This window comes from Pseudochaenichthys georgianus, chromosome 6, assembly GCF_902827115.2.
Source record: "Pseudochaenichthys georgianus chromosome 6, fPseGeo1.2, whole genome shotgun sequence".
NCBI lineage: Eukaryota > Metazoa > Chordata > Actinopteri > Perciformes > Channichthyidae > Pseudochaenichthys > Pseudochaenichthys georgianus.
In genome coordinates, this window is record NC_047508.1 from 34,111,077 (window position 1) to 34,126,116 (window position 15,040).

General features: G+C 42.1%; 1 protein-coding gene across 14 annotated transcripts in view; it reads left to right on the plus strand.

The window, feature by feature from the left end:
* Window positions 1-4,819: 4,819 nt before the first annotated feature.
* The window catches only part of LOC117447720 (neuronal cell adhesion molecule-like), an 80,968-nt gene continuing 70,747 nt past the window's right edge, over window positions 4,820-15,040 (plus strand). For 7 of the 14 annotated variants that reach the window (XM_034084566.2, XM_071203560.1, XM_071203558.1 and 4 more), the window contains exon 1: window positions 4,820-5,005. The gene's annotated coding sequence lies outside the window, so the exon portion shown is untranslated. Of the gene's footprint in view, window positions 5,006-5,379; window positions 5,401-15,040 lie in introns of those variants that run through there. The other 7 variants (XM_034084569.2, XM_034084574.2, XM_034084582.2 and 4 more) reach the window with 2 other exon arrangements.

The window sequence follows — 15,040 nt, forward strand, 5'->3', positions numbered from 1 at the left end:
TTTAGTCAGTAACATGTACTCTGTCTCATCATTCCAACACAGATCTGACTGATATGCACCTACACTGCTCAATTTCGAAGCCTTGATTACAAGCTAATTCTGATTAGTAAAATTGCCGGTACGCTCTGTATCTTAACCTAACACCGGTTCCTATGGGTGTATGTTTTCTGTGTTACTGCATTCGTACAGCGGTGTATTTTTCAGGGGATGGTAATTTGAAGGTCCTTCCCTGGGCTGTCATAAAAGAAGGAAAGGGTGAGATGAGATGACTGTGCAAGGCTGTGCTCAGGCACCTGGGAAACAACCCTGGCTGTGATGGATCGCGCTTCCCTCCAGCATAAAAACCCTGCACTGACACAGCTCTCCACCAACTGCTTACACGCATGAACACACAGCGATGGCCACAGAAGGCAGAGGACACAACAAACAGCATCACCGAGGTCTGAGGGGGAAATAATGGAGGTCATTCATGTACACTGGTTTACCCGGAATTTAGAAGGTATTACAGAGAAAATGACAAGAGCAACATGTGTAAACTGGTGTATGCTAGATATTTTAAGTACTATAATTAAGCGGCATCTCTTGATTTCCTGATAAAAATCACTAAACAATTTAGTGAATTAAGATACAATTGTCTTATGTGTGGCAAATGCATGATTGGCCACAGAACTTAGAGGAGACAACGAACAGCATTACCTGAGGGGGGAATTGATACAGAATGGAGGTCATTCACATATATTGATTTTCCTGGAATTTTAAAAGTGTTACCAAGCAAATCGCTAGAGCTATACATGCACAAGGTGGACTTTGTCTTTATATAGAATACAAATAGAGTATCCTAAATATGTTATGTACCAACAGATGGAATATGATTACAAATATGTCGCTTTGTAGATTACAATACTAGCTACTTTCGAAAATGAAGTCGTACTGTGTTGCGCCTGCAGTGAACGTTTTTTTACACTCCTATAATATCAGCATTTGGCTCATTGGGTTTAAAGACAAGGACCAAATAACAGAGAAAGCACTTTTATTGCTGGATGAAGAGCCTCTTCTCAGAGAGATTCCTCAAGGGTCCGTTTGAACCGATAGTATATGAGCCTAAGCAGAAACCCTTAGAAAAAGAGGGGGCTGTTATCTCCCTGATTTGGTGCTGATTTTTCCAACAGCAAATTACTAAAAGTGGGATAATCAACAAACAGTCATCAAGAGATGCTTCTGTTGCTCATCATGACATCTTTCACCAGAGAGATATTAGGAGAAATACCTCTTCTCTCAATCAATCTGTCACTAGTATGGCATCTCACTGGATTTGCCTGAACCTGAAGAACAATTGAGTTTACTTTATTTCATATGGATGATCCATTCAGCATCAATATAGTCGGTGCAGTCTGTTTATCTGTTTAAAGTCGTTTTATTCCTGTGTTTATTCCAGTTAGTGGCACTATAATACTGAATGCTCTTGAATGCAGCATTCCTGGCTCCAGGGATTTACTGGAGATGTGGGTCACACCTCTTAGTGGCTCAACTTGTGCCTCCATTAGGGGATGGTGGTGAATCCCACTAAAGACAGCTTTCAAGCATGTGGCGCATTAATGTAGAAATCACTGACAATAGAGTTTCTTTAATTCTACCACACCGCATGACAGCCAGACTGTTCCAGTTATTTAAGAGTAAATAGAAGATTATTACAAATATTGACGAGGACTTTACTTTATACAAAAGTCTTTGCTTTCCTAATTTCTTACTTTTTGATCACTTCGTTGACCTTCCACTCAGAGTGAGGCCATTTAATACCGGGAAATCATCAACAAGTTTCAGTATATCTTATATTTTTGAAAGACCATGGATTTTTGTTTTTGAGGGTTAAGAGAATAACATGTCATGTTTTCTCACATACTCTTTAGTTTTGAGTTCATACTGTAACTTGACCTAACACTAAATAGCAATGTAAATGACCATATTTGCTTTTCTCACTCAGACACTGAAACTGAATTATCGACCTCTCAATGTTTGCCTTTAAATGTTGCCTTTATTTAAGACACATTGTCAGGGTCAAATGAAGAACTGCTCTGAGTGAATGGTGTTATATAAACACAGTCATTGGCCAACATATGAAAACATAAAAATAATTATCCTTAACCAATTTGACAGTGATTCATACTATTACTTTTGAATATGTTTTGAAAACACATGAAAAGCAGTTATAATCCACATACTAATCCGAAGAACTGCACAAATCAAACTATAAAATATATGCCTGCGTTTAACATAAATAAGGATTGTACAGCAACCAACAACATATAATCTACAGAAACACAGGTGCTCCAAATTAGCTTACCTTGTTGTATTTAGTGGATTTGTGCCATGTTTTTTGCCCCCTGTGTGTTAACACGGTTAAGCAGCCAGTAAAGGCTGCTCCCACTCAATATAGAGAAGTCATAATGTAATTACAGAGCAGGCTGAGAGGAAATGCATCTCCCCTGATGTAACCAGATCTGACTCATGAACTTGTCCCCCAGCAGTAATCACTTCAATAATTTGATTTATTTTGCACCTTTGGCCAAACCTCCAGACTCTGAGTATTACGACATATCTCCAGTCCATGTTGGGAACATATCTCTGAGATGTCTTGACAGGTTCTGTGTTCTCCCATCTTTGTTGTCATGTAGCCTCTTATCCTGGAGCTGGCTGCTTCTCAATTACACATCACATGTAGCTGCTGCAAATACACCCAACTTATTAGCACGCAATTAGTTTTAGAGCGAGCGGCAGATACTGTGATAAGATGTGAGGAGTTTAATTGCAAAATATGATTGCCTCTCATGGAGAAAGGGACAAAGAACAAGTAGAAAAACAAACCCAGTCAGATGGAAGAGAAATATATTGTGACTTACCATCTGAATAAACTTCAACATAACACATACACCACGTTGATATTGTTCATAATCATTGCATGTTATTCCGAATGTCCGGCTCCTTTAAAAATGTCAAGGTGTGAAAGTAGGTGATGTTGTTTGCGACTGCTGTGTTTTGATTTAAGTTCTGACTATGAGCCTGCTGATCTGTGTTGAATCTGTGTTAAATAATCATCACCTCTGTTGGGAGGGAAGTCATTTAATGGTTGGCTTGTTGGTTCTGCATCTGTTATTAAGTTTGCTGTAAAAAAGAATCAGACCAAATAACAATGAACCATTGAAGAAAACAGGCCGAGCGATGACTGTGTCCTACAAAACAGCCGTGCTATGTGTGAGTTTTTTTTACATTTCAGTAAATAGAGGACTTTAATGATCCACTTCAGTAATGGCCACGATAATTGGAGTTACCAGTGAGGCGGAGAGGAAGTCTTCTCTGGTGGGTTTGTGCATTTCAACACAAAGACCTTACAAGATTCACTATGCAACTTTGCTTTGTCCCCATGGTGCTGTATCCTTGAACTTGTGAAAATCCCTCAGAGTATTTTATGGATAATATGCATGAGGGAAATTAAGAGAATATTTTAATGAGATTCAAGAGGTATGCAGACATATCTGGAGGCGGTCTGAAATGAGAGGCGAGGCAAGGAAAATTACAATACTTCCCAGTGTGGCACTGATGTGGGTAAGAATCCCCTCGTCCCCTTCATGATGATGAGGGAAACTGGTTCCATTGGCGCTGGGGAATTAAACCCAGCAAATGACCTTGAACGTGCGTTAACCCTTTTTCTTTTTCAGATTTCAGTCACCTATTAGAATGTAATGTCAAGCGAAGTCTTACAGAATTCTTGATAAATATGATGTGAAGAGAGATGAATAATTGTCGGTGTAGTGTTGGGGATTTTACTCTTTAAATAGATTAATTTCTTCATGCTTCTCATGATGAATTTTGGCTGATTTCCAAATGATTATTATCTAAAAACCCACTTTCATCTTGCCTCAAATCCGTGCTACAACCTAATTTCTGCTAATCTCTGTCAACCAACCTCTGTATGGCAACTCAAACCAAATACTTGTCTACTTGCCAAACCAGGCTTATCACAGAAATAACTGCGTCACTTGCTCTCAATGTTTGATTCTTTAGCTGCAGATGGCTAAGCCTGGGATAATGCATGTGTGTAACATGCACTGAGAAAAGAGAGCATGGCTGGTTGGCTGATTTACAGCAGATTGAACTAAGAGGAAATGTCGCTTTTAAGTCACGTGAGCTCATCCAGTAGTCTTGGTTGATCCAGGCTACTGTATGGTTATTAGTGCAATCCTGCTCTCAGGGCAAACCTCTGGAGTGTATCAGGACAGGCAAATGGCTCCAAGTATATAAGGTCCAGAACAGCTGGAATGAAGTTCAGTCACAAAAGGTGAAAGCATTCATATTCGACAAATGGTTTACTGTGGATTTGACGTTTTATTTTTTTACATTTTGTTTTAATTTGATCTCTCTCATTTTGCAGGCCTGATTAATGGAAATGTACAGGATTATTAATCATGTAAGGCTGGGAATTTGCTTAGTAGGCTACTAAACATTATTCCTGCTTGTGCAGTAGCATTTTCGTGATTTAATTTAACGATTACACTGCAGCTAAATACATAAAAAAATAAAAACAGCTCCCTGCTGGTAAATAACACTAAATGGAATTGCTAAGAATTAAGAGACAACTTTTTGATTTCCCCCCCCCCCCCCTAAACCTCATCCAGCTGTTGTCCATCTGTGTATTAGAGCCGGTAGGGGGTAAAGTACATTTAATGTGTCTATTTGGTTAACATTTTTGCTAGAATCGTTCAGTGCCTTGAGGCCACCATCCATCGGTAGCGGCGCTGCAGTGCGCGCAATGGGCGTGCGCACGCCCCGGAGTGCTGCTGCGCGCCCCCGCCTGTTGTATTGGAGAGCTGGTGGGGAGAGGAAGAGAGGACCAGAGAGGCTCGGCAGTGAACGGGACTCCACGTAAATAAACAGCAGGTATCACGGTATCGCAGGGGACTGAAGATAGAGAGCAGGCTCCGTGTTTCCCACCGCCGAGGAAGCAGATAAGGTGAGCTAATTGATACCATTCATAATAAACACGTGTCGTAGCTCTCAGCTCTGTCAGGAGTTTGTGGGAGAAAAGCAGCGAGTTGGATGCTGCAAGGCTGTCAATGAAAGCACTGTGCTCTTCAATGCATAAGGTTAAAGACCCGAGGGTTGTTGACAAGCTACATCTGTGGGACATCATTTTAAAGACACATTAACGCGTTAGCCTCCTGCGTGTGTGCATCAGAGAGAGAGAGAGAGAGAGAGAGAGAGAGAGAGAGAGAGAGAGCAGGTGCATGTGTGCATATTACGGAGTGCAACTGTCAATCAATTGTGTGCTGCTTGAAAGACGGTGGGAGAAATCATTGTCACCTGTATTGTCTGCACCTTTGACTCATGGTGCTCACATTACACGTGGTGAGTAAATATAGATTGATGGATAACACGATGGATAGATCTGTTGTATTAGTCAGTTGTTGTTTTGCCCTGTTATGATAAAAAAGCTGTCCTCTTACAGAAATCCCTCATGTCCTAAGCTGATTTGTTCCCCTCATGTTTCATTCCCTTCATATTCATTCCCAGTCTTGTTTTGACTGACCAGTCAGTTTGTTTAGTCTAATTTCCCCTCATCAGACTCAATCTGATTAGATAGCCCCCCGAGATTCACCCATTACATCCCATGCCATTTATTATACTAGCCAAACAATTGCTTTTCTGAACAAAAACCCACACGTTCCCACCCAAATCCTCTGCTTACTCCCCCCCTCCCTTTTCTGTCTCCCCTTGGTCAAAGCTTTACTCAAGGGGGGATTCACCATCACGCAACAACACCCCCCACCCCTCTTGCTCCAGACACTCTCACTCATACACACAACCAGACACACATGTCCCAGCTACACACTTTCGCTGCCTGCTCTGATAGCCGTATTAATACAATGCTAATGACCCCTGCTTTATTGTCTTGTTCTAACTCTCTCTCTGAAAGGGTTGACACACTTTCTAGTGATGTTTATTCACTGCGTGCAGACTATTGTTAATCTGTCTAAGAAGATAACAATATCCCCCTATCCCTGCCTTATGTCTCGTTTGCATTCATTTACAAACAGGCGGCAAATCTGTGATGCCACTTTACGTACGCATATCGAGGACTGTGTGTTCACATATCTTCACCAGGGTAAGTCAGGATGTTGCTGGAGCTGATTTTATACAGTCAATGCTTGAGTCGAGAGAGCCAATTCTCAGCGGCTACTGGAACTATTCTGAGAGGACATTTCAGGCTCATTTGACCAATGTGGAGAAATGTAGAACAAGATATTGACCTACATTGTGCTGCCATCTTTACTTTCACCCTCAGCACAAACGCCACTAGACGGGGAGATTTGCATAACTAAGGGATTATCATGACACACGTTGCTGGAGTTATTGTGAGAGCACCAGTCAGTCACATTGCTGACCTGAAACCAGTGGCGGGTAGCCCTGCTGCGGGGGCTATGGGAAAAGCTTGGGTGTTGGAGGGAAAATGCCACTTATTTCAGTCTGTGGGCAGCATGAAACACGCAGACTATTCTGTGAGAAGTGATCAACGCTCCTTCTGTAAGCGGCCGTCTGTGGCATTATGAACTCGGCCAACCGCATGATGGGACAAAGTGTCTCATAGAAAGAAAGACTTGTTCTGTGTCACTTGTGTTGATCATGATGACATAATTTCTGAAAAGGAACTGAGCTGAACCTCAGTGCCTTTCTCGTTGTGATTGATTTCTCCAAGGACAGACTTCATTCATGTCTTAGAAATGATGTTTCAAAGATGTGAATTTTAGCTGAAGTCAGAGTAGCAGACAGTAGTATTGTAGACTTTTGGAAACAAGGACCTCAAAGTCCTCTGTATTCTAAAGGATACTTCTGGATAATGACAACTTGGTCCTACTTTTGTATTTTTCACTGTGTTTTCCACTGTTTTTTGTTGTTGATTTGTTTGTACTTGTAACCTTATTGCTGAGATCTGGGGAAATGACAACATTGCAGAGATTACAGGCAGGAAATAAGTATAGTTGATTGACATTAAATGAATATGCAACTATTCCGTTTTATTCAGTCATTTTAAAATATTTCTCTGATTATTCTGGTCCTTTTTTTCCGTTGGAGCTTCTGAAATATGACAACTTGATGCCCTCAATAATTGTAACTTGAAGTTTAAATGAGACATTATCTTGAGATCTTGGACATTGTAACAGGCAGTTTTCAATATTTCATAGACAAAAATGATTTATTGATTGTTTGACAAAATGGAGAAACAGAGTTTCAGTACTGGATCAGACAACCGGACAGTTTGTAAACAAGACAACAGATTATTTAAACCACATTGTATGGAGTTAAGATTATGAACACCTGTATGTAAGTAGAATTCCTTTTATCCCCCGGAAAACTGTGTATGTGACTCCAATAAGTACAGTAGTGTGTTCGTCTGTTCAATTTACTGGAAGTTTACAACGTACTGTTATAGAAACAATATTACAATTAGCCTTTGTTTTCTCTGCTTAAAGGTAGGGTGGGTAAGAATGGAGAAACCAGCTCAAGTGCGCTAGAATTTGAAAGTACACAACCGAAGAACATGACCAATGGGGGCACGAGAGAAGTTTGTGCACAGATGGAAGGCTGACAGGTAGGTATAGGCCATCCAGTTATCTGCCGCGGGCCGGGTCTAGCTTTTGGTCTAGCTTTGGTTTAGCTTTTTACAGCGCCACGGCTTCCACAGATAAAACATTTGTATATATTTATAGTCAAAGCATTTAATGTAATATAACAAAAAGTGTTTCTGAAGTGAATTACCTACCCTACCTTTTAATGAATATGTCCAACCTTGTGGTTTGTTTACAACCTGTATGGTCATCTGACTTCTTGTGTTTCCTGCCCTGTTTGGCTTCTTTAAGCGCTGGTGCCCTGCCCTCAGATCCCATCAGTTAAATGTGATCACTACCCTGTAACAGCTAGGACCAAAACTATAAAACGTCTGCCCAAGTGGAAAAAAAACAACAATTATTGATAAAATGTTGTTTAAAATGTGCTGTGATCATTTATTTTCCATTGAGAGTAGCACAGTTAGGTTATGGATCATCATACAGTGGTTCACTCACTTATTGACTGGATGATTGACTGTGTCCTGGAGACACGTGTCCTGCCCCGAGCGCAGTCGATCCACCAGCCGCTGTGAATAGAAGGCTGTGCTGCTCAGCTGTGATGGGGCTACATCTCCAGGGACCAACAGAGGCCTATGCCTGTCCATTAGTGTCACTGAGGTGTGGGTGTTTCTTCCCAGTGGGCCAGTCACACACAGAAGCCCAGAACACTGACATCGCCTGGACCTCCTTGTCAGAAGCATGTTCGTCTCATTTTGGGACTGATGAGCGCCTCATTAGGGGACCACAGAGGGAACGCTGACTCCCCCAAACCCCCGGTTCACGGCTGCTTGAATACTTGCCTTGGCTGTAATTTGGACAAATCTATGCAGGGGTAAATGAGTACATGCAAAGAAGGACATGCATGTTCATCACACAAACACTTTCCCTCTCCGTCTGTGTGTGTGGCCTGTATGGTTGCAAGCCGGTCGGTGCAATTAGAGTTTCACACTCAGTTAGGGCAGCAGTCTCTAATGGGGATTGACGTGTTACTGCGAATCCTCTCCACACAGCTGCAACTGTTGATGTTTATGTACTAGACCTTTATTATAATTCCAGGAGTGGATGGTGATAGATGACAAAGGAAAATTGATATTTATGGAGATTTATGTGTTGCTCATAGCCCAACTCAGACTGGTTTTCTGAGTAATTGGATCAAAAGATGTGGAGGTACTTTATACTGAGTTTTTGCTCAAATGATTAGTGAGTAGATTGCAGATGAAAATCTGTAATTTATTAAGAAAACATTATTAAGCTGTAATTCCCCAATGTGCGGATGTTTTTCCTGTTTTGTTTTAATTAAACATCTAGTAATTTGAGAGTTTTAGTTCAACATAACAAGCAGTCTGAACATGTCAAATTTGGAAAATCTTTATCAGCAGAATCATCAGTAATGAAAGCTGTTTTAATTTGCAGTTCTTACCTAAAGCGTTGTCCTTACTATTACATAAGGATGAATTGTTTGGAGCAGGTAATTTGCACAGAGTAGCGGTCAGTGCGGATGTCCCTGTACGGCCCTCTGTGACGGAGTCGTTACACCAGAGCTTTTCACCATGACAGTCATCGAGCCTGATCACTCAAGGTAGCCCAGGGAACGCTATTATCGCCTTGTCAGGTTATTACACCCCTTAGTGAGAACAAAGCGTTTAGAGATGCTCTTTTCTGTCCAAAACCAACTGCCAGGGAGTGACCGCAATAAAGCCTCCTTCTGAAGTTGGGGTAATGGGACGTAATGTTGTGGGTTTTATGTTCCCTCTCCTCCCCCAGTAGAGCGCCTGACAGGTTAACTAGCTGCACGTACCACGTACGCACTCCGAGTCAACCTTGAGTTTACTTGCTATGAACAGATGAAAATCAGACTTGAAATGTGCACTCGGGGTAAATTATCTAAATGCCCATAAGATGATCTGCTATCTTGCCACCCAGTAGAAGAATTGGAGGGAGGGAGGGAAAGGAAAATTGGGAGTGTTTTTAAGGCTATGAGGGTTGCAGGAGGGAGGAGGGGTGGATCATGTACCTCGGTCGACGCTGAGAAGGGGCAGGGGGAACAAAGGGGGACTGTTTTCTCTGTCTGTACTGGCGGGGCGGCTGTCCTCGCCTCTTTTCTTGCAGTATAGGCGGGTGATGGAGGGTTATGCCTGAGAAGATCCACAAAAGAAACTTGGGTGTTGGAGCCTCGGTTTCAACACAGTTGTTCCTGCTGAAGAGGACTGGAGAGGCAGTCATTGCTACCGGCAGCATTGGGCCTGTTTTAAGCTCTGGCCAACTTTAGATGGGCAGCAGATGATAGAGAGGTAGTTGGTGGCCCGGTAGCATCACATAACAAGGACCACTGCTTCCCTTTCCCGTCCTGAACACAACAGGAGGTGGGCATTGCTCCACCGGCAGGGAGTAGGCTCGCCAAAATAACAGAATTCAAGATGAGTGTGCACTTGAATGCTTTCTAGTCTGTTCTAGAGGCTCCATCCTCCTCCTATTTGCATAGAGCTTAAGAGTAACTCGGCCGCACATCCCACTCTTTGTTGGCACACCAATTCAGCCCACTTGTGTTCAGCAAATACATCGCCACTGCTCCTATTCTATTTGGAGATTTGAATAGTGGGCCCTGCCAGGAAATCCACCATAACCCTCAAATCTCCCACTAGCCAACGTTGAACGTTACATCCTATAAACTTGTCGAAGCAGGAATCTTCAGAAATGGGCGTAGTTAAGGTTGTAGAATTATCTTTGTCTCCCAAGCACATGATGCAACAGTGATTGAATCAACAGGAAAGACATGGACACTTAGGTGTCAGCCCATGAATAAAGTTTGACATGGAAACACAAAGTGGCTTTTCCATGGTTCAGGAGTCTCGCTGACCTCGAGGTCTTATTTAGGCCAGACCTTCTAATGCTTACCCTCTGTTGAAACCTCTACCCCCTCCCACACCCCGGCCGAGGGTAAGACACCATGTTAGCAGCTCAGCAGCCACCACTGAAGGGCCCTTAATCCAAGTGGGATGACAGCTTGGCTCTGGATGCTGTTGCTGTGGCGCTGAGACCAATGGGCTTTTCTTTCCCTCTTTTTCATCTCTTAAACCCCCCAAACACAGCCACAGGAATCCTGGGAAAAAAATTCTCCCGGGGAAGACAAAGGAATGGGATGGTAAACAAATCCAAGTGTAGATCTGAGATTCCTCCATTCATCAGAAGTTAAATGTGCATATCCTTTTGAGATAGAGATAGAGATACATTGCTAGCTTGGGATGTTTTGTTGTTGCATTTTTGTTTTTGTCCTGGTGTTATTTAAAAACATAATCTATACCCAGATAATCTTTGTCCAGGCTTCAAAATGATTAGGGAAGATTGAGGTCAGAAAAAACCATTAGTGTCATAGAATTTGGTGCCGTGGTCAAACCAGATCCTTTTTCCTTCCTGTACACCAATCGGAGCCGACCAGAGATCACGTGGAAAGCCAACCATTGGTAAAAAAATGGGCATCATTAGACGGTAGTCATCTGCCAGGCTGATACTGCAAATGGTCCTTTTCAGGGCATTGTTTATTTTGTCTCCGTGTTCAATTGTGAAAACTGTCAATTGTTCTGTTCAGGCGATTGACAGACAGTCAGTCATGGCCACAGTCATTCTACAAGGGACAATGGCAAACATTTAAAGGTGCAGCTTCTCAAATGCGAGGATTTGCTGCTTTTCTCTGTTTTATATGAATGTATTTTGACTGTTGGTTTTCCAAAAGATCATCAATAATCTCGGACTGGATCTTGGATATCTGTTTGTATTCATTCCTGATATTCCTCTACATAATAATCAACAGTGGAATTAATCTTCACATAAAGCCCTAGACATCTGGGTTTAAGAGATTATTAATGGTAAATCTATGATTGATAAAACAGATTTAACATTGAAACTGACATTAGTGTATACTTTAGCATTTTTCAAGATTCATATAACATCACAGACAAAAAAAAAAAATTGGTTTCAAATTTGATTTATTAACAAAACTCAAGGACATACACCATGGAAATGACTGCTCAGGCCCTGTGCCAGAGCAATTTAGGATCAATCGTTGGCAATGGAATAGCAATCAGTATAATCTCCTTGTGGTCAGTCCTTTGCTGGTCTCTCAGTGCCGGGCGTCTTTAGGAGCTGGAAGAATGTAATTGTCACTGAGATAATTCCTTGCTGTGGGCTATCTGAGCCCGGTGTGAGGATGGGAGGACGGACAAATGGCAACTTCATTTATCAGGATCTTGTCTGAGGCTGGCTGGCCTGATAACCCAATCAAACGTCGAGTGTGGCTTAAGCCTGTCTGGGCCAACACTGGGCTTTTTCAGCTCTGTGTTTGTCTCTATGTGGAAATATCAATGAGTCTTTGTCAGTGTGCCATGGTTTATAGCCAAAGCTACATGGTATGAGCCTGAAGTCTCTCAAAGCAGAAATGACACTAACAATCTTTACGTTTCAAAGCAGAAATGGTCTTTTCCATGAGCTTCATTTCCTGTCTTCACACAATTACACCATTGTACAGTTGGATCTTGGCAATGAATGCCGTTCTTTATGATGCTTTTAGTTGGTATTGTCCTGGCAAAGGTTGAAAAGACTATTCTGAGTCAGACCTAATGCTCCAGTCTTCGAGGTTGGCTGGTTTTGGGCCTCTCGGGGCTCAAGTCACAATGACCACGTCTCTGTATGAGCTATGGTGGACATGTTACTCAAAGGGGTTACTGCGTGACAGAGTGTACGCCTCCACAGACCCTGTGAGAGGAAAATAGGACACTTTCACTCACTGGTCATTTGTGATGTGTCACTGAGGTGGAATTCATATAGCTCTCGGTTCTGAAATGAGTATCTTGATTGTCGCTGACATTTGGTGGTATGTAGAAGGCTCAGCTCAGAGGCGAAGGGGCACTCTTTAGATGTGCTTTCATGAAATGTGATTGGTGTGGAATAATAGATGAAATTGTTAATGTACTGAGGGGCTGCAGTGAGCTGCTGTACTCACTCTTCTGGGTTATGCATTTTGTCAGCTTTAATTTAAGTGCACAGCTGAGGCTTTTTACATGATTGTCAAAACCGCCATCTCCATACAAATGTGAGTTACCTTTTCTTAAATGATTCAAATTGTAGTTTTATTTGCAGAGCCAGCCTTTCAGATCATGATATGCATAGGGCACTTATGGAATTATTAAAACCTGGCTCATAATCTCAGCCATGTGATTTAAATAAAAGAGCAGTCGCTGCCCTGAGAGCAGATTATGCTCTGATGCTCTGTCTGTCTCTGACCCGGTTCCTTTGTGTATTCCCTTTCCTTTCTAAATCTCATATCACTTTCAGAGTATATATTTCACATATGCATCGCAGCCTCTTGTAAAACCATCACCATTTTCCATTCAGACTGCATTTGATACATCTGTATACCTTCTATTTAGCAATTAGATTTGCAAAGACTAGCATTACGTCAATGGCTTCAACCAATGCATAAAAAGGTCAACAAAATAAGTGTTGAATGTTTGTCCTTTTTTTCCTTTCTCTTAAGTGACATTTAATCATGCAACTCAGTGTTACTCACTCATTAGGGAATTTGAGATAAAAAAGATGTTGTTACCCACATTTCCCCCCCCAAAAAAAAAAAATCTGGTTTCATGTTATTATAATTCTGGGATCTTGCATGTGTCTACCGTCATGTTCAGAAGCCTAAGGGAAACTGGTAGCATTAATTAAAGCCATGCATATTTTATGAATTTAAAGATTTCCCTGTTTTCAACATTGCTTTTAAATGTAGGCGTTGTTCACTGATATTGTGCCTAATCAGACTAGAATTGGGGAACCACACAGAGGTCGGACTCATTGGATTCTCCACGGTCATCCAAGTGGAAAGAAATCTAATTATGCCTTACGCGTCCCAAGTCAAACTCCCCAGGATTACCCTGGCCCTGCACCCAAAACCCAACCCTGGGAGAGAGTGATAACTAGACTCCCATAATCTGAAGCTACAGCTGACTAGAGGGGGTGTGGGGTTGGTGATGAAATCCCTGCAAAACCTACCAACACAACTGCAAGGATGGCTGTCAACTCCACATGCTCAGTAGTATGTCAGTCACGTTGTCTAACGTCTAGAATCAGTGAAACATCAGGAAAATGAAGTTTAAATCACACTTTGAGAAAGTGCAGTCTGTGTTAATGGGCAACTCCACAGCAGGAAATAGCCGTAGAGCTCCAGTCACATCGGCATGTTTGGGGGAGATAATGATATAAAAACTGATTTCATGCGGAGTGTTATCCGTGTAGCTCACAATCCCCAATGCTTTGAAGTCAAATTTAGAAGTGTGTCTGTTTGGGTGGAAACGAGAGACAGATTAGAGAACAGAAAACATGCTTTGAAAGAGCATTCAACCCCCCCTCTCATCCACCTCTTTAAATCTTTTGAGGCTATATAAAGCCCTGCAAAATATCTTCCCTTTTGTCCCAACTATAGGATGTGGGTTGGATTTAAACTCTGCATTTTAGGGTTTGCTTTTCACTCGCTCCTTTGTTTTAGTGTCCGTTGAGTGAAAGTACATGTTTACTGTGGTCATTGCTTTTTAACAGTCCTTGAAAAGAGTCCGTTTGTGAGGAGATTGACCCACAACAGGAGCCCACTATTGATCAGGTGTTTGCCTAAAGAAAGTAGGGATAAAGGGAGGAAGAGGTGAGAAGTGTAAGGGGGTCACGATGGGGTGAGGGAGAAGGGGAAGAGCCAGGGACCAGGATGTGCTCTCCCCCTCGGCAGGATGCAGCCTAGTCTGAAATATGGCTCTTTTCTTTTGATCAAGGAAACAATGCACCTGCTGGAGGCCTGAGGATATGTCCTCTCCCCATGTGTCCTTTCCCATGTTTCCAAGGTATCACTGACCTGTACCCATGTGAATAAGGTTTCTGGTTTCCTATTATCGCTATATCAATGACTTTACTTGAAAAAAAAAATGAAAAAAGGCTGCTTGTCGCCTATTCTTGCCTTCTCAGGGGATTGCGGGATGTTTTATCCAGTCTAGCATCAAAATTCAGCCAGTGAGTGCTATTTTCTACTCCAAACAAAAGTACCCACATTTGTATCACTTGCTCAGCTTTGATGCAACAGAAATGGGACTTTGGGTATGAATTTCGAGTAGAAGTAGAGCAGTAGCGGGCCCGGCAGGGCCACATCCTTGACAGCCCTATTGAATAAATTCCTTCCAAATGGCTGGTTTAAAGGAATGCAGGAGGTTTGAATAAAACCTACTACTGATCTAATACACCACAATGATGGAGGTCCATTTCTACCCATATTGTCTCGTGAAACCATCCCTTTTTATCCCTTTGACTCCTATTGTGTGGAATTAAAGCATAATAGAGTAGGTGGCCACAGAGAA